Source organism: Sander lucioperca, chromosome 13 (assembly GCF_008315115.2).
Source record: "Sander lucioperca isolate FBNREF2018 chromosome 13, SLUC_FBN_1.2, whole genome shotgun sequence".
NCBI lineage: Eukaryota > Metazoa > Chordata > Actinopteri > Perciformes > Percidae > Sander > Sander lucioperca.
Genome location: NC_050185.1, coordinates 29,353,231 through 29,374,970, shown reverse-complemented (window position 1 = coordinate 29,374,970; position 21,740 = coordinate 29,353,231).

The window sequence follows — 21,740 nt, the reverse complement described above, 5'->3', positions numbered from 1 at the left end:
GAAGGAGTTCTCTACCTAGGGTTGGGTACCGTTTGGATTTTTACGATTCCGATGCCGAACCGGTACTTTTGAAACGATTCCGATTCCTAAACCGATTCTTGAAAAACTGAAAAATGACATCAAAGATGTAATATGTTTACTAGCGATCACGTGCAGTGAATGGTTAATATGCTTTTACATCCGTTTTGGTGAGCCCAGAGGGAAAGTATGGCATTTTAAAAGTAGCCTACATTTACGGTAGCTAGCTAACGGTAGACTACAGAGAAAGTGTGATATTTTTACATCCGTTTCGGAGCGACAGAGGGAAAATATTTCAGTCGACACATTAAGTGGGACCGAAATGAGGAACCAAAATTTGCGTTCTAATCCGGTCCGATTCCTACCGGTTGCGTAGTGGAACCGGGTTTCGGTACCCAACCCTATCTCTACCTCTGTTGCATGAGAACTCCAATTTTAAACGGGGTAAGGTGTTTACATGGCATTTGAGAAATCGGGGTATTGCCTTAACCCGAATATAATCATTCTTTTAAACTACATGTAAATGCAGTTTTTTATGGTCTTGTTGGTCCAGATGGCAGGTTTATCAGGGTGGTCAACCATCAGAAATAGTCTATACAGCCATGCAAACAGCTATCTGTGGTGGTACTAAAGTGGAGGGGCATTCGGGCCAAAGCTGAGTAAATTAACTTAAAAATTCTGGATTAATGCATGACATAAAACTTTCTCAGTTGCTGCTGTTATTTATCATCATTGTAGAATGAATCCATGAGAGTGGATGGCACAAATGTGATGCCATTTGGAGCTAAATGTCTGTTGCAACTCTGCAATAGTTTGCCAAGTAGGCCTGGTGTTGTCGTCATTTGCTTGTAGTTTGCATACGTAAGTATTAGAAAATAGAAGGCTAACTGTGGTCACATTTTTTTTGCATCTAAAAACCTGTGTACCTAATGGCAATTCAAACATCCAACTGCACATGTGCAAGAACTGGACTCCTGTTTCTTGCACTGTAGCCTATTTGGCCATAAACCAAAATATAAACATTTTTACCAAATGTCATGGCCACTTATCACCAAAAAACTAAAATGGCTGGTGGTGCTATGAAACACCTGATAAAACGTATTCAGCAGGATCCTTAAGGACAGACTTCCTGTCAGCCTCAGCTGTACTCTGAGAGTAATGTTAACTGTAAGTAAGTAAAGTTTATTTTTATAGCACCTTTCACAGATAAAAAAATCACAAAGTGCTTCACAATAAAATGTAATACAACACAACAAATTAAAATACAAGAACATTTTAATACAAATAGAAAAGGGCTATAAAAGTAAGGACCATGATTTTAAATTGAATTCTATACTGGACATGGTAACCAGTGAAGTGATGCTAAAACAGGCGTGATGTGTGCTCTTTTGTTAATGTGAGTTAAAAGCCTTGCAGCAGAGTTCAGAACAACCTCGAGACGGTAATAGGTGAATTATACTAGATGCATCCAAGGTGGCGCACGCCATCGTGACGTCAAAATTGTCATATCCGGCCGGCGCGTCCGATTTATGGCGCGCGCCCAGCTGTCGCGCACGGCTCTTTTTTTTTCAGCGGCGCGCAACAAAGCGGAAACGGGAGGCCTGAACGAGTTCGCCGACAACCGGATGCCAGGACTCTCAGAGTGACTACAAGTCTCTCTTGGAAATGTACTGGGTTAAGATGAGTTCTTTTATGGTGAATGAAAGGCTTGATCCCACCAAGTAGGTCATCGAATCAAATCGAAGAATTGACAGCAATGCTGCTGCCAGTTCTGCCGTTGTTTACTTTTTTCTTCTTCTTCTAGTCAGTGGAAAGAGCAACGTCTGTAGCCATTGCTCATTAGCGCCACCTCTGTTCAGGAGAAGACTGCAACTAGTGTCGCAAGCACCAGCGCGGGTATAAATAGTCACGGCGATCCCATGACGTCACATTTGTACGCGCCAGCTGGCCTGCGTCCAGTATAATTCTCGCTTTAAGCTCCTTCTTACTCAAACAGGTAAAAAGACTGTTGCAGTAATCTAAACGAGAGGAAATGAAACCATGAATGATCATCTCCAACTTACCCTTTGACACTAGCGTTCTTAATTTGGAAATATTCCTCAATTGGAAGAAACAGTTTCTAACGAATTGTTTAGAGTGGTGCTCCAAGGACATGGCTGAATCAAAAACAACGCCTAAGCTCCTGAGGCTCGGCTGGACAGATGAGCCTAAGTCACGAATATGCTGCTCTATCTGAGGGATTCTACTTTCAGGGGGGATAATTAGTTTCATTAACATTGCTAAAGCTTGCGTGCTAAACATTGAACCTGTTAGCATGCAAACATTAGCATTTAGCCTAAGTACATCTGAATCTGATAAAGTCTACCTGATAAAAGTTGAATCACATCTAATGTGGAGCTGAGCCTGTCAAGGTGAATATGAGATGTCCAACAATGGCCACCATGCAGAGATTAATTTGATTTAAGGGACACCATGACCTCTCATCTGATGTCATCCGTACAAAGCATGACTAGATTTTTTATTTCTCTGCAGAACATATTAAACACTGGGACAGAGAGCCCAGTTGGGTTTCTTTCTTGCTGTCTGATCAGCAATTGAAGTCTACCTGGTGAAATAAATTAAAAGCAGCAGGACTGTTCAGAGCTCTTCAGGAGAGTGAATGGATGGCTGAGATTAAAGGAACACTCAGAGGTTGTTGTTTTTTTTCTTGAGGCGTCTCGCGGGTCAGTTTACCTGATGAATTAAAAGAACAAACACCTAAATCCTCCCCGTGTCTCACACCCACACTTTTGAGAGTTTAGGAAGTCTTATCTTTTTAAATTACACTGTCTCTTAAAATGAAGGTTAAAATGTGATAAACTTTACAAACATGTAAGGCAGGTGTCCTTCTGTCCAGAGATAAGGAGTCACAAAATATAAAACTTCCAGGTTATATAGCCTTTGCCATCTTAGATTAGAGAAGAAAATGTCCGTGTTCCAGCTGTTATTGAAGTTAACGCGACTGCACCAGTCATGTGTGTTACATTAGAGAGAGAGAGCGAGAGAGATGGTGGTTTCCTTAACAACCGTCAGAGTGCAGGGTCTGAGTTCACTCTACCTGAAGCTGATTTGACTGCCAAACAGCGTCGCTTCTTCATTAGACTGGATTCAAATCACGGTGAGCAGTGCCTGCACACAGACATGCACACAGCAACGTGACATCATGACTTCGCGTAAACATACACGCCACTTTCTAAAGCCAAGTGGTGTGTTATCTGTACGCATTTTGAGCTATCCGCGTGTATGTCTACGCCGTATACAACGGACGGGTTGAGTTTAGGAAAAGAAGAACGGGACGGTTGGGTTTAGGACAACAATAACGGGATTCGGGACAACAACGGCACGGTTGGGTTTAGGAAAAGAAGAAAGCGACGGTTGGGTTTAGGAAAAGAAGAACGGGACGGTTGGGTTTAGTAAAAGAAGAACGGCATGGTTGGGTTTAGTCAAAGAAGGAAAGCGACGGTTGGGTTTAGGAAACGTGACACGCAGGACGCGATCCCCGGTCTCCTGGGTGAAAGTCCTGTGTTGTTTGACCCATCCACCACCCCAACCAACCTCCCTATGCGGATTTTCGGGCTTTCATACTACTCGCTACCGTTCTTTTCTCAGGAGAACATGGCGTAAATTGACACGCAAGGCCAAACAGCGTTGATAAACACGCTAAAAAGCAATTATGCGTCTTGATAACACGCCAAAATGGCATACGAATTGGCGTGTCATACATACGCCACTTACTGAGATCAGTCTGCACACAGACATGAGACATCGGTGTGCTTCCAGTAAACTATCGCAGGTTTATTGAAATTCTGTAGAAACTGCAAAAGAAAATGCAAATGAATGAATGAATGAATGAATGAAATGTCCCAGATACATGGTTTGGAATATACTTAGCAGTTGTATATATTTTATTAAAAAGTTTATGAAAAGTAATTTCCACTCAAGCTTGTGATATACTTGCACATGTAGACGTGCGGCTGCGATGCCAGCCTCATCCTTCCCATTGTTCCCTGTGAAGTATATTAAGTCAACGTATCCTCATGAACGGGTTCGTATGATATATGTACGTATGTACAACAATTCGTATATCCTTCGAAATTACAGCGACCGCCGGCCGATCACGACAGTTAAGTTTAGCGCCTGTTACAGTTGCTTGTTCTACTTGTGAAAATTGTGCACAAAACAAAAGAAGCTGATTCATGTTCATCTTTTGTCAGTCACTGACATCCAAAACTCCCTCTTGGAAAGAGGGAGTACAAAGTCTGTAGATAAGTGTACTTGAAATCAGCCAATCAGCTCTGACTTCATTCTTCTCCAATCAGAGTTGGGATGAAACCTGCAGTGATGATGATGAAGCATCTTGTGACTGACAGGCTGAAAGGCTGTCTGCAGGTTTAGTTGGAGTCCCTCTTGAAACAGACTGCTGTTAGTTCTCTCTCTCTCTCACACACACACATACACACACACACACACACACACACACACACACACACACACACACACACTGCGTTTGATCATTGACTATCCTCCAGCCAGTTGTTTCCAGAGGCTGCTGGAATGAACACTGAGTCTGTTGTCTTCATCAGTTCCTTCGTTATAAAGATCAGCCTGTTCGTCATATACACACACACACACACACATACACACACACACACACACACACACACACACACACACACACACAAAAGGTCTTAGCCTTTTGTCCCTTTATTGCCTCTGTAGAGTTCACAAGTTTGGTCCCTTGGAGTCACAGCTGACTGATCCGGGGTATGGCAAGTTTTTTTTTAAACTTTACGGAACAAACAGAACAACGTCACGTTCCACGTGTGTAACCGGAAGTGAAGTAACGTCTGATTTTAACCCAAACCACGATCTTTAAAAAAAACAAAAAAACTTAACCAAGTAGTTTTGGTACCTAAACCTAACCAAACTGCGACCGTTTCACATCGTTAACGACGTGTTTAAAACTGCGACCGTTACATTCTCAGGTTTAGATATGAGGTCGTATTTCCTGCCACCGCTAGGGGGCGCTAATCAATGAGACGCTCCTGTGGGTCGTATCAGAGGGTGGGAGGTCCGTGTACTTGGTGGCCAACGGATTTTCGTTTTGAAAGGAAAAAAACAAAAACGAAAAACGGCCAGTTTCCCATTACCATTAGTAAATAGGAAAACAAAAAACGGAAAACAACCCATTATTCGTTTTTTGTTTTGATATTAAAAAACGGAAAACGAAAAACAATCTCGTTATCCGATTGTCTTTGATGTATTTGTAGATGGAACTCGGAAATTAAAATACGTGTGTATAAGTCGTATTCCTTAATTTTGCATTGGTATTTTTTTCGTGACCCGGAAGTTACTCCCGCCACGCCAAGACCCGCCCTTCAATAACATTTATTGGCCAGTACCGCCTGTAAGATCCGTTCTGTGCATGCGCATAATTACGTAGTAGAAAACTAACAATGTCCCTGTGCGATTTGTAACCATAGACTGTATATAAGTAACATGTCAACACTTTACGACCAAACATTACAACTTTTTTATTAAATCTTTTTTTATTAAACCTTTATTATACAATAGTCATAGCTACAAACATTCGAAACTTGTCACTGATCCAAAACCGTGTAGCGACATCGTTGTTGTGTTGTTTACGTTAATGTTTTTACCTAATACTTCGTCTTGACTAATAACCATAGACTGTCTATTATTAATGCGATGAAGTGTAAACGTACATAAGTGTCCTTTTGAAGATGGGATGACAGCTCTCCCAGCCACCACTGCTGTATACCACTATAGTAGCTACATGCTAACGGCAGTAAACACCATAGTAGCTACATGCTAACGGTCATCTTAGCTGGCAATGTTGTTAAATTCTCCCCAATTCCGGGTCACATTCCTGCTGAAACATGTCCGATTGTGTAGTGTTTGGTCTGCGATTTTGACGTTAGAAAGTGCTGCTTCGTTCCACTACAATCTAACGTTAGCATACTCATAGCTAACTATTGTAGCTGCATGCTAACGCGACATAGCGGAGCATATATAGCTAGCTATGTACGTATATAGCAGGACTTTGTACCGTAAAAAATCACCAATAAAGGCTTCTAAAACAAATACAAATACAGTAAAGTGACCGGAATTAGGGGTGAAATGTCCAGTATTGAGCTACATAATAGTTTGCTAGGAGTATGCTTCTCTCACAGAGATCTCATTTGTAGCCTTGTTTTTACCTGATACTTTCATAAAAGTACAAACACATGAAGTGAGAGGTATACACATGCTTAAACTTTAATTTAAACATGGTTAACCTGAAGCAGGACGGAGTCATGACTTATAACACCAAAGCAAGGCTTCTAGCTCAGGCTAGCTAGCGTTAGCAAATTACCTTCAAAGTTGCAAAGAAATGACGAAACGTAAAATTTGAAGCCTTTATTTAATTTGCTACATGGTGTTGTACTGGATGGCCAGACGACGCTCCGTATATCATTAACAGATACTTTAGGCAACTCCAGCAAACACCTTGTAAACTTCATCTCTGCCATCATAACGGTCTACTGTCACTGTCTAATGTTTTCTTCCGGTAACCGGGAATGTCCAAACATCCTTACGCCAATGCGTGCATAGAGCTGTGAAGTTTGCCGGTGTTCGCGCAAGCGTAGAACTGATCAGGCAGTGCACAGAACGGATTTTACAGGCGGTACGGATCGGGTACTGACAAAGGAATAAGATTTATACACACATTTTAATTTCCGAGTTCCATCTACAAATACATCAAAGAAAATCGGATAACGAGATTGTTTTTCGTTTTCCGTTTTTTAATATCAAAACAAAAAACGAATAATGGGTTGTTTTCCGTTTTTTGTTTTCCTATTTACTAATGGTAATTGGGAAACTGGCCGTTTTTCGTTTTTGTTTTTTTCCTTTCAAAACGAAAATCCGTTGGCCACCAAGTACACGGACCGTGGGAATAAGCGACCTATATACATTCGGATGGTTTGGAAGACTTGTTGGATTTGTCTAATCTTGTCATGCATTTCAAATCAACTACCTCACACTGGCAGACCCTTAACATAACTTCTCTTTAAAATGATAACTGTGAAAGATGCTAAAAATACAAGGTCTGAGTGATAACTCTAGGATCATTCCCAACAGCCTTCAACAAATTATGTCATTATGGCTGCTATGAGTGTGGAGCTGTGATATGTGAAGTTGAAAAGTGGTTTAATATTGAGTGTAGTATAATATTAAGTGTAACACAAAGAAAACTGTAAAACATTTTGGAACGTGTGTGTGTGTGTGTGTGTGTGTGTGTGTGTGTGTGTGTGTGTGTGTGTGTGTGTGTGTAGTGTGTTTTAAACATTTGCTTGTTTATTCTGAAATATGACTTGGCAAAGTCGAGATGTGATCCAGCAGTGATGAGAAAGAGATGTCGTAAGGTTCAAACTTGGCATTCTCCTGCAACATGACGGCAATAAAACAACACAGCCATGAGCCGGAGATGATAGCATCGCTATGACAACAGTTGCGTGGGAGCGAAGGACTAACAAAAGCTATTACATAAAGAGAGCCGAGAGAACAGTTAAATAGACGCCTTTCTACGGTGTTATTAACTTACTGTTGTGGTTCATATGTTTCAAATTGTTCAGCAGGGTCATTGCAATACCTTGTGAATGTGCGTGTGTTGGGTGGTAATCCGCCACTTGAATAATAGCATTAATGTTTCATAGTGAAGGCTCTGTATTCACCTATCCATCAATAAACAACCATTCATCATCCAATCTATATTCCACATACTCCACATTTTTAGATCAACACTGCTCCTACAAACCTACGATCCTGTGCGGTTTTTCAAACAAACCTATTTCAATTTTTTTTCTTCCATCAGAGATGGAGGACTGGCCAGAGGACTTGCCAGAATGAGTAACAATTCAATTACATTACATTTTATTCATAGTTTCAAATCATAACAGACATAGGACACTTTACAGATAGAGTAGGTCTAGACTTACCTTGCACAGCAGCTGGATTCTTGCGATATCACAAGATCACACGAAAATCCATCTTGTCGGGCTCCAACCTGCGTTTGTGTCTGAATTTCCAGCTTACCGCACCAATCAGCGTCCGGTGAGCAAATTTGCATTTCCTAGAATGGCGAAGGAATGTCCCGCCCTACTCTGCATCTGATTGGCTTACCCTGGTATTCTTACCTTAACCAATCTCCCTCCTCATACTTAAGCCTAACCAATTCAACCAACGAAGGCATCGAGTACTAGCCAATCAGAGGCAGAGTAGGGCAGGACATTCCTTCGCCATCCATAGGAAATTTGCATCCAAAAGAAAGGTTTTGAGCAACTCACGTTAGCAGTTGTTGTTTACGCTATCCGCCATTTTCCCAGTCAAAAATAGGCGATCTCCGAATGCGAATGAACGGACTCCATAGGAGGAAATGTCATTCTTATATGAGGCTCCTTTTTCAACTACGAAGTCAATATTGTGTTTCACTAACGACAAAACAACGAATTATCCGTGCATTTATATGGAACTAAGCTTTTGGAGCTTTCCATCTTTACTCTCCTCCCTCGACTATTTTTGACTGGCTCGATAGACGGCGACCGGAAGAACAACAGCTACAGTGAGTTGCTTAAAACCTTTCTTTTTAGTAAACTCTGTGTACACAAACAATGTTCTCAATGCTCGAGTTCATGTGTAGAGACCCTGGTCATACTTCGAGCAAAGTTTCATGTTGTGTCGAGCCTTCTTAGTGTTTTAAAAATAGCTATTTTGAGACTAGCATAAAAGTGCCCCTAGCACTCCTATTCAAAGTCAATTTGACCGAAAAACGAGAATACAGTAAATCTTAAAAGTGACACTTCCGTCCTAAATATGCTTTTAAAACGAAAGTTTGACTCGGGTACATTCACAAAAAGACCCTAGGTTGCATTTTGCCGAGAGTTACGCTTTAACAAACCATCGGGCGCATACTATAATTTACAGAGACCTAACAATTCCCCCAAGAGCAATGGCACACAGCGGCGAGGAAAAACTTCCTTTTAACAGGCAGAAACCTCAGATAGAACCTGGCTCTTGGTGGGCGGCCATCTGCCTCGACCGGTTGGGGGAGAGAAAGATATAAATAGAAATATGACTCATAATAATGAGTGGGTATAATGGAAGGACATGATAAACAGTGGCAATTATATTAACAGTAAAGATAATAGAATGATGACTAATAATTACAATAACAGTAGTAGCAGTGGGCGTCGAGCAGGACCATGGCAGCGGCTGCAGCCACGATCCAGGTGCCGCCACAATCCAAGGAAATCTGCTAGGCGAGAAAGCACAAGGAATCCTGGGAAGAAGCTGACTGGAAGAAGAGTAACATGCATTAATGGAACATGAATGCACACAGATGGAGAGAGAGAGGAGGAGAGAGGAGCTCAGTGTGTCATAGGAATTCCCCCGGTAGTCTAAGACTATAGCAGCATAACTAAGGGCTGGTCCAAGGCAAACCTGAGCCAGCCCTAACTTTAAGCTTAACAAAGAGCTCTCTGTGGAGCATAACCTGGAGCAAGAGGGGCTGGAGCCTTAAAACCAGATACAACTCCTTGTCTACACTGGTAATGAAGCAAATACAACAGCAAGTTCAATTAAAGTGCTGCTTTTATGAAGAGATGTATTGTGTTCCTCTGTGTTCGGCCTCTTAACTGTGGAAAGAAATCTTCGTCTTATTCTTGTTTCTTAAAAGTTGACATTTAGAGATATGGAAGGTTTATTGGCATGCTGATGAGATGCCAATATGCTGATTGCTTGAAGTTTCTTTCCTGTTTCCTGCCCTCAGCAGGAAACCTGACTGCTCCGTATTGAGGCATTCAGTGGCTCACATGCAGTAGGCCTGGGAAAAAGCAACATTTCAGGGTCACAAGTCTCCTTCAGGTTCTTTTTTTAACTCTCAAACAAAAGCTTGATTCTTCTCTGTCTTCACGGCTTTCGGTAAAAGCATAAGTGGGCATATCAAAGGTACGGGCAGTTGCAAATACAAGATCCATAATATGCTGCCAACAAAGAATAACCAAACACGAGACAAAGACATTACAACCTCTCTAAAACATGATTATTACAACCTTCATTAATGGGGTTATTTATTGCAGGACTATTGTATGAGATTGCATTAGTTTTTGTTTTTTTGCATTGTGTACCTAATAAACTGGCAGTGTATGTCCTTGCCCTTTTTTTAAAACACACAAGGATAATATTGCATTATTTTGTATGAAAATATAGAATACTGGAAAGAAATATAAATGTATAACTGGTAATACAAATTGTATGAGATATGTAATTTCCAGCTCTTTGTTTGGATGAAGAAGACAATGTAAAACTTGGGAAACAGGTCTAACAATTATTAATTAATTATAATTTAACAAAAACTGTTTTTAGGGCTTCCTATTAAAGTTGAGTCATTGTTTAATCACCTTTATTACCAATAAAAAGTGTTTATGAAATTTTAACTATGGATTCTCAATGAGCAACCATTTCCTTACAGTTTATTAAAGAGTGATCAAACAAGAATCCCCTGGAGAGAATTTTATTATGCATCCTGTTGAAATAACGAGTTAGGTTTTTTTCTCCTGGGTGATTACAACCAACAGGCTTTTCTTAGTTCCCATGAGGCTTTGCAGCGGCTGCTGGGGAGGCTGGGGGCGGTGGGTCATTAGTGCAGGTACCAGAGGAGCATATGAATTAAACACATAAACATACTTATTCCATCACCAGCATGTTTTATATTTAATATATTTGCCTTTAATAGATGTTGGGAAAAGTGACTAAACAACTGGCAGCTTTTTTAACAAATGTGTTTGCATTTTTCAAAATACATTTTGATATCGCAAACAAAGAGCTGAGCATCAGGGAAGACATTTCTTTAATTGCACTTGCACATTGAGTCTCACTACTTTTAACCCTTTCTCCTGACCTGCTCCCGATTGGTAATTTGTCCAGGTAATCTCAATCTCAGGTAATAAAAAATTTCATAGTGATATGACTCAAATGGGTGTTTCACGGTTTCTGTGATATGTCTACACTGTAGAATATGTCGTGGCACTACCTGCCTGGCAACCCAAACAACCCGCCTGACATGCTGTGCGTCACTTGTCTTTGTCATGAAGTCACAAGTGGGGAAGTGACAAGACTGTGGGTGAATGGGGTTTTTGGATGCTTCTCTTTCTTATTCTCTCTCTCTCTCCTCTGCTCGTCTTGTTTTTCCCTCACAGTGCAGTGTGCGGGCCGGCCTCTCCTATGATGACGCACAGCTGCAGGCAATTCCTAATCACTCACCTGTCTTAAGCCTTGGCTTCTTTCTGTTCGGCGCCGGATTGTTAAGTCATGTCACGTAGGTGATACAATTTCCAGCTAGTTTTTAGTCTCCGTATTTTTTGAGAACCTCCGTTTTTGCCTCCGTCTTTTTTTTGTGCTCTGAAGGAATCTCCTGTGTTTTTCCGCTGTGTTCTGGACCTGCCTGCTGACACCACATTTCAGCTTCCACACCTGCCGTTCATGCCTCGTCATCCCTGCCTGTGTCTACTGCCTGCTTTGTCGCCTGAGAGGAGTTTTTTGCCGTTTTTCCCAGTTTTTGAATAAACTGTTCAAAAGTCTGTTTTGTCTGCTTTTGGGTTCAAGCCGCAAAAACCCTGACCGTCTTGTTCAAGCTCCTGTTCCAGTCAGAGTTAACTGAACTGAAAATGGATAAAACAGCTCCTAAAAAGAAGTATACGTCAAAATTTCTGCCCTCTTGGTGCGAGTCTTTCCCGTTTCTAGCCGCTAACCGTCGGCAAACACCATGCGTTTTGCAATATGTATTGGGCAGACTTCAGCATAGAACATGGTGGGAAAAATTACCACATTAAAGCCACAAAACAACATTGATATATTACCACGTAAAGTCATTGTGGTGGACATTCTAATTTGTTGTCACCATGTTTTTTTTTAAACTTAATTTTTTTTTATTGTCTTTCCAATCTAATGACATAAGAGGCAGCAACATTAAGGCCATGTTCAGACAACAGCACTGCATAAAAACCAACACATCCTCATACTTAAACGACAGAATAGGTTGATGACCTATGACAATAGTCAGTGACTCCCAAAACAACATATACAATCATTTTATTTAACATAACGGGGGCAGTTTTAAACACGTAGTTAATGTTGTGAAACGGAACTAGTTGGGTATAGGCAACAAAACTAGTTAGCGTTAGTAAAACATCAGGGATTGATTTAAAATGAGTCACTCAAAACTACTAAAATGAGTTTGCAACGTGAAGTCACGTCTGCCTTTAAATCATGGACTAATCGGTTAATTTCAAAAAGTGACCGTTGACTTTTGGTTTCCTGAGTTGAAGTCCTGCGTTTGTTTGACCCACCCACCACCCAAACCTACCTTGGAATTTGGCTCACTTATACTTTATCACCTTGCTTCATCATCTTCATCAGCTATTATAATTATTACTATTATTTACCTTCCTGGTTCATCATTGATAATATTCATCCTCTCATCCTTCCATACCCCCTTTACTATTCAATGCTGTGCATAACCCATCTCCTCCTTCTGCAGGTACCAGTCTAGGGCTTAAAATAGGTTCAGGCTGCCTGAGATAGATCTCTCATACTGAGTACCCTCCTTCCCTGCTTCCAATATATGTTTGTCCCGAGACCTGCCTAACTCATTGACTGAGAATCTGAGAGTCTACAGCCATACTAACAGCTCTGGCAGAGCGGTGCTTAAATTAAATGTTAACATCAGCATGATTACATACATTTCTTGTCATGGTGGTGTTATAAAATCTCTACTGTAATTTATTGGTAGTGATTATTGCCATATAAGTCAGAGTTTTGGCATCCAGACACCACAAATGTTTAGGCTCCCGATGTCAGTCCCCCAACAAACAGAATAATTGTCTCCCCTCCAAGTGAGATCAGAAACAATGTCGTAACAGTTTATTTTTAGACTGACGGAGGATCTAGAAATAAGTCGCTACCGAGCTGTTGGTGGTTCCCGTGCGGTGAGTGGAAACTCCTCTAAAAGTGGTTTCCACTGTTGGAGTCCACCCACGCTGAGTGAGAGTATGAGCAGTGGATTATATGTGAGATGGCAGGAATCAAATTACAAACTATTTGACTCCAATCATGTCTGTTTGTTTCTGCCTCACCAAAAGAGCTTCAAAAGCCATGCAAGCAGCATGTCAGTCGGTCGGTCCACCACTCTCTTCCAGACTTAATATATCTCAACAAGGATTGGATGGATTGCCATGAAAGTTTCTTCATAAATTCATGGTCCCCAGAAGGATGAATACTACGGACTGGTGATACCCTTTTTCTCTAGCGCCAAAACGAGGTTGACATTTTTGGCTTTTAGTGAAATCTCTTGACAGCTCTTGATTGCCATAACATTAACATCTGACCATTGCCTCTAGTAAATTTCCTTCCATCCTACCAGAGGAGCTGGAGGAAAAGGTCATCAAAGTCATTAAGACATCATCTCGGAAGGGTGAATTTGGTGCCAATCTGAAAAATTCCGATATTTCACAGCATAAGTGAAAACTTTAAACCTGCTGAGGACGTGAGAGAAAAAATCGGGGGCTCATCAAAGTCTGTAGAATACATCATATGTGGACAATGAATGCTTGTACAAATTTCCCTTCAATCAATAAAATAGCAACTTAGATATTTTTGTCTGGACCAAAGTGGTGTGCCACACAGACCCTAGAGCTGTGTAAAAAATAAAAAAGGGGCATTTTGAATAAAGAAATTGTTGCTTTGAATCATTTACAGCTGAAATTGACCCACCGGTGATTAGCCAAAATCCGAGCAGGTCGACTCATCCCGGGTCGACTCAGACTGAGAGTGACTCAGAGAAACACGAATAACTGAACAATACAACAACAATCAGCCAGAGTCGGGGCTGAGCGTGGGATATGACCCAGAGGAAGAGATGGTGTGACGGAGAGAGAGAGAGAAGACAATGAAATGAAAGAGAAAACGGTGGCCTGAGTGGGTTCAGGGTGACGTCACAGCTCTAAGTATCTGTGAGTTTGTGTTTAAGACATCAAGTGACACAGTGGTGACAAATGTGTGTGTGGGCAAGTCTGTGTGAGAGTAAGAAAGTGTGACTGCATGACGTCTGATCCAGAAGTGACACAGCACCACACACACACACACACACACACACACACACACACACACACACACACACACAGTGAAAGTCTTTGTGCTGGGACGTCCACTCCAAACAGCCGACAGTGTCTTTTTTTTCCCTCAAATTTGCTCTATGGGCATGTACACAATGAAGTACAGTATTGCGAAAGCAGATTGTACAAGGTTCTTTTACATGTCCACCAGATGCCCTCAGACTCCCACATCCAGCCACAATGGGTTACTACTCGTTTCCCACTCACCTGTTCCTTATTTCCCTCATTAGTCTCACAGTGTAAATACAGTAGCAAGCTCATTTCCACCCAAACTTTGCCAAATTAGTCACTACGTTTACATGAACATAATATTCCGGGTTTTGCCCTAATTCCGAAAAAGACGATATTCCGACTAAGCTGTTTACATGGCTAATGAAAGTGAGTATTACACTAATATTCCCGTTTACATGTAGCTGTGCAAAACAGGATTTTTTCAAAGTTTACCAGCGGTGGCAGACTTGTTGGAGCGTGCGAACACAGTGTCCCTATTTCATTCCTTCAACTAGCTTCTTGAAAAGATCGGCGTAGCGATGTTTGTGAATATCCAAAAACCTGTTGATATCCAAGTCTTTGATAATGTTTAAAATTAGCTGTGTTTCTCCTTCTTAATCGGGTCTGCAACCTTGCAAACTGTTGGTTGGTTTGTGTACAGCAACCATAGCAATGCACAGAGCTGACCATAAACCTGCGGTGAAAACCCAGATTGAGACGCATATTCCGAATGCGCTGTATACACGTCCAAAGAATGCCTCTAAAACCAGAATAATACCAGAATATACCACGTCTTAATCGGAAAATGCTATATTCGGAAAAAGGCCTTATTCGGAATATCTAACCAGAATATGCTGTTTACATGATCTGTATCAAATTCGAAATATTCTCATATTCAGAATAATTGTGGAATATTGGTATGTATGTAAACGTACTGAGTGTGCATCTGTCCCAGTTTTCCACTGATTAATAATCCCTGCCTAACCCCTACCTGGATAAGTTCTTACTGATTACCAGTGGCTCTTCTCATGTATGTATGGGTGCTTTTCATTATGCTAACATGTCCCATCGAGACAGTCTTTCCCGGATAAACTACCAGATATGTTATTTGTTCAAGCAGCAATTAGGACTCATATTTATGTTTATAGTGGCACCGCCCTCTAGTGGCCATAGTAATTATGACGGGAGCAAAGCAGAAAGTAAGGTGACATGAGCCAAATTTGCCGTGAGGAGGAGGCTGGTTGGGGTGGTGGATGGGTCAAACAAACACAGGAATTTCACCCAGGAGATGGGATTGTGTCCTGTTTAAAAATAAAAAATAAATGGCAAGTTTATTTTAACTTTACAGAACAGAGCTAAGTCACATTCTGCGTCACGTGCGTAACAGGAAATGAAGTAACGGCTGATTTTAACATAAGCCACAATCTTTTTATAAACTTAAAGGAGAATTCCGGCCAATTTTTACGTTAATCTTGATCGCTATAGCTACGTGAGTACTTTCGATAGAAAAAAACCCGACCCGAATCAGTGCAGGCAACACAGAGTAGCTGCAGCTACGTACTACAAGCGTCCCCTGAGCTAAAACGGCAGTTGTCAGGGCAAGTTTTAGAGTGCCTTTGTGCCTCTTAACAGACACAAAATGCAATTAATGTCTGTGCCACATGAACAGGGCCCTTACGTGTCAACAAGATGCGTTTTCAACTCAGACATGTTTAAATTCACCTACCCTGGTCCCTGTCTCAATCCTGTCGGTAGCTAGCTTGCCCTGCTAGCTGATAGCCGTTAGCTGCTAGCTGCCGTCCGGTGAGTGTATTCAGACAGGCTTCTGTGATAATCATCCCAATAACAATCCACGGAGCGGCGGTGGTGTGGCTATGTCCTCCAGAGGACAGGGCATGTCACGTCTTGAAGTGTATTCCCCCCTAAAAAAAACATTAGTGCAGTAGTAGCTGTTAGCTGCTAGCTGCCCTCTGGTGAGTGTGTACAGCCAGATAGCCGTTAGCTGCTAGCTGCCGTCCGGTGAGTGTATTCAGCCAGGCTTCTGTAATAATCATCCCGTAACAGTTGCCGTAATAGTGCTATTCCACAGATGATTGAAAAATAACAAAGTTAGTCAGTTTAGTTTAGCTTTTTAAACTTTTCATGGTCAATTTTACACATGGATTATGACATCATTAACGGGTTGTATAATTCTATTAAATAGTTGGCAACATCAGTTCGGGCTAACTTAATTAGCTCCCTAGCTTAAATCTGCCAGCAACAGACTCAACATATAAATTGAAAAGCTGCTTTTTGTTTACTTTCTGAAATAAAGGACCCATTGCAAAAATTACTTCGTGGTAAATCTACCACCGTTACCATTGTAAACTGCTTAAGTGCCATGCAAAAAAAATGCAAATCTTAACAACAGTAATTAAGGTGGGGTGGAGGTCAGTAGAGGGTAATTTAGCTGAACCTTAAAAAAGCAGCATGCTTGAAACCCTATTTTCTCTTGTTTTGTGATGAGCCAAAAGAACCAGGGTCTGAGAAAGTAAATGCAGATTGAGATTAACGTATAATTAAGATAGTTTGAACTAAAATCACAAAATATCACATGAACTGTAGCAGTGGTTAAAAGCCTTTAATAATTTTGACCCTAAATTTAGACAGCCTTTCAGTTCTGGCACAGGCTGTCGCAGTGACATGAACGGTGACATTTTTGTTGTTTGACAACCCTTTAAATGTGTTGCGAAATCACTGCTTTCTTTTTTGGCACATCTTTGGTCAAGGTTTGGTTGGGTTCATCAGGTCAACACTTCCATTTGTCTTTAGTTTATGACCAAATACCTGCAGAAATAACAACATTCCCATCAGCCTCAGCTGTACAGGAATATTTTATTTTTCATTTCAATGTTCATTTGTAGTATGTAGCATAAATCTATGTCATAATTTTATTCATAGCCTAAGCTAATTTTCAATGCCAGGCCCATGTTGGTTTTTACATAAAACATAAAACCCAACAACAAATACTTAAAAGTTAGTACAAAACACAAACTTAACAATGAATGGTGGGTGGTGATGGTGCAGTGGATATGACACATGCCTTTGGTGTGGGAGATCTGGGTTTGATTCCCACTGTGATACATCAACCAATGTGAGCAAGACACTTAACCCCTAGTTGCTCCAGAGGTGTGTAACCTTTCACATATATAGCAATTGTAAGTCGCTTTGGATAAAAGTGTCAGCTAAATGACATGTAATAATAATACATGCCGCAAAACTCAGAACTCAACAAGAAAATACAGACAAAACAAGATACAGACTAATTCAATAAAGCACCATCAAACAGGAAGCCCCAGATCATTCATGACTACATGACTGCTCCCCTTCTCGAATGAGAATTTATGCAAGGGCACCTTACAATTCCTGTTGGAATATCTCAGAGTTAACATCACCTTTTATAAAAAGCATTACAGCGTATCATGGTGGATGTTTCCTTGAAAAGGGCTTTCATAACCATAATCTGAGAAAAAATGAGAAATCTGAATGTCAGGAAAGGAAACAGGAGCAATTTACACTTTGAATTAACTGGACTGGAAATGAATGACAGCAGTGTGTTTATTAATAGAGGCTGTTTAAGGCTCTCATAATGAATGACTGAAGAGCGTAAAAACAAAGCTGAGTTAGAGCAGTTCAACAAACGTGGATACATTCAGAGCTGCACTCCCTATCTGTGAACCATTTCATGAAGAAAAAAAAAACATTTTACACAAATGCAAGTTTAACACAACATTACAAGTATTTCTCCTGGTATTCTCATTTATTCATGTAGATTAATTTATAGTGACTACATTTTACCACCTGTTTTTGTGGTAAAAGATGAAGTGTTTTGTGAATGTTGCAAACTGTCTGACTGATCAGTCACAGACAATATTTCTCCTGATGACGTTTAAGATGATGACAATTTTTACATATACGGATACATCTGTAGAAAACTTAGTTTGAGTAGGATTGTGTCAACTGTTTGTAGAAGTCAGCCATTATTATTATTATTATTGAAATAAAAAATGTCAATGTTTTGAAATATGTAGCACCAATATATTTTTTTTCATTTTATTGACTATTGTACTGTTTTATTTTGGGTGATTTAACGGATTTCTTCTTTGAGATGTCAAACTACATATTTTGGACAAAATTGACCCTTAGTATGATGGGTTAATTAACTGTATCTTAAGCCAATTTTAACTTTATTTTTTTAGGACTGCCCCCTCTTAGTCAATTAGTCAACTAATCGGTCATTTTGGTCATTTGGTCATTTTTTTTATCCGTTTTCATGCTGAATGACTTGTATCAAAGACACTTGTGAGCAAATCTGTAGTAAAAACAAAATTTAAAGTGGGGCTATTGCGTGATTGTTGGTGGAGAAACTGATTTTGTACAAATCTGTTGATTAAATCAACTAATCGATTAGTCAACAAAATCATGCCATTTCTTTATGCATTAGTCGACTAAGAATTTCTTTAGTCGAGGACAGCCCTGTTATTTTTGTATCACCTTGAGATAAATGGAGACCAATGGTTGCCTTAACATGAGGGCCCTGTATACTCAGCCCCATTTCCCCCTCAGTCAGACAACCCTGTTGGTGAGTAAAATGTTATTATGACCAACAAAAATAGGTTGACAAATTTCCTTTTAGTTTGTTCGTAACCTGAAATAACTCTTAACATTCAAGCAGCCCTTTGATGAAGTGAGGACCAGACAAAATATCTTATATAATGTTTATATATATTTTTATATTTATTTATTTATTTATATATATATATTTATTTATTTATTTATTTATTTATTTATTTATATTATTTTTTTTTTTTTGTTACGTCCCGTAGCTAGGGGTATCAGGATATAAACATAAAACCAGGTGTAATTGGTATTTGAAAGGATATTTATTTTAGAATCAGGCAAAACTTAACAACAGAGCTTACAAACAGGAAAAATGGGCCGGTGGGTGCTGTGGAAATCAAAAACAGAATATAACAAAAAGAGATCCTCAAAAGGAAGACTATTTCTGCAACTATAAGAAAACAAAAAAGGTTAAACAAAACTCCTCTCTAATTAAATACTTGGTAAAACACAAACACAATACTCACAGCACCCCTGAACCTAACGTGCCTATCCAAGACCAACCTGTTAATGCAAAGGTGGTATCAGTTTTTAGAGCTCAACCCTTGGCCCACTTCCTCACTCTCTCAAACAAATCTGATCTGGCAGCTGCCCTCAGCTGCAATCACTCAGGCTTTTTAATCTGGAGGCAGCCTTCCTCAATTGGTGGTGGCATGCCGCACCAATCAGCTTCCTCCTCCAGGAACTGGGCGGGACTTCCCTTGTCCATCGAATCCTCAGCATGGGATGGCACAGCCTGCTTTGCATGTTATATAGCACAGTCAATTAAACACACACACACACACACACACACACACACACACACACACAGCACAGTCAATTAAACACACACACACACACACACACACACACACACACACACACATATATATATATATATATATATATATATATATATAAAAGGTAATTATTTTCACTTGAGTTTCTGTGCGGGAAAGTCACCGAACGCTTTACTTCCTGCTTTACTCCCATCATAACTAATATCCCCCTACACCCCCCCGCCCCCAACTACAGACTCACAAATATATTTACAGCACCCCTTCCCACATTATAGTTCCAACGTCCCTGGGTGCAGCCGTTATAAATGTAAATATGAGTCGTAATTGCTGCTTGAACAAATTACTTATGTGGGCGTTTTTCAGGGAAGGAAAGCTCGTTCAGAGGCGGCCACAGCCTTCCTCATCTTTATTAAAACAGGGTGGATGGCATGATACATACATTATTTCTCCTAATTATTAGTATAATGGACAAGCAGAAACACAATTAATTATCTTAAATATTTTACAAAAAATAAAGCTCTTTCAATAAAATTTAAAGTAAAAGCAAGAACTAGCACATGAATAAGGAATCTGTACAGCCGCAAGGAGGAAAATAGGCTATACTTGTTTTAGCTGATCATTTTGTGGTGAAAGGCTAACCACTCGCTGCAGCAGAAAGTGTGTATTAGGTTATGGAAACATTTCTATGCACGTCCCTGTTAATATGCCAGTTATTTGTGCCAGCTTGGCAGCGCTCCAAAAGGCTAAACACATATTTCAGGAGTCTCATCAGTAGCCTGATAATCAAACCATTTTGTCTCACTACATTCATTCAGTATGATATTGTGTTCACGTCAGTTAATTTCATTTTGGGAGATAGGATGTTTTGTCAACTTTAAAAGTCTCAAGTCAAGTCCAGTGTTCCAGTCAAGTTCTGACTCTATTCAGAAGCAGGAAGTCAGTCTACAACTATAATTAATTTTACAATTAACTTTGTTTTCTCTAACCTGAGTGTTTGTTTAAAGCCCCTGAATATGTTTGTCTCTATAACATTACATATCCATGACTCAATAAGCAACAATCAGTTAAATTTTGTGGGGGAAACATCTCATTTATCAAAAGTTTAAAGGGGCCCTGGCCCGTGGAGGGGCTTTTTTTTGTTATAAAGGCCTAATTAACATGTTAAACACAATTCCTTCCTCATATAACAATTGCAGAGATACGTTTTGGAAGAAGTTGAAATCTTCAGTGTTTACATCCATGTTTCTCATCACCACTAATGGTCAGAAACTCCACAGGGTACCTTTACATTCAAAAACCCAGGTGATCTTCTTCATCAGGACTGTGTGATTGATCTGATTTGATTGACAGTGGCCAGATATAAGCAATCAACCCCACAAACATCATCACATTGCCTTTTTTCTACTGAGCCCCGCCCACTTCACACTAGTGAGAAGAGCACAGAGAAAAACACAAAAAATACAGAAATCTATCATGTGAAAATCTAACGGCAGAAAATGATTGTATGTAATGCTCACAGCAGCTGAGTGAGATAAAGGACCCTATTTTAACGATCTAAGCACACAGCGTGAAGCGCATGACGCAGGTGCATTTAGGGTGTGTCCAAATCCACTTTTGCTAGTTTAACGGCGGAAAAAAGGGTCCGTGCGCCAGGCGCATGGTTCAAAAGGGTTGTACTTAGTGTCTTCATTAATCATAGGTGTGTTTTGGGCGTAACATGCAATAAACCAATCAGAGTGTCAGCTCCCATTCCCTTTAAAAGCCAGGCGCGTTTGGACCTTGGCGCATTGCTATTATGATGGCGGATTTGCACCGTAATATTTTTATTTGTAATCTTCTGCATGTTTGTGTGCTGCTGTGCGTCCCTGTGTGTGTAACAAGCATAGTGTGCGTGCGCTGTGCACGAGCCTAGGAGCATTTTACTAATTTGCTGTTAAAATAACAATGAAATGCTGCGCTATTGACTTTAGACCAGGTTTTTGTTGGTCAATGGCGCAATTACTTCCCGCTGCCTCAAGATAGC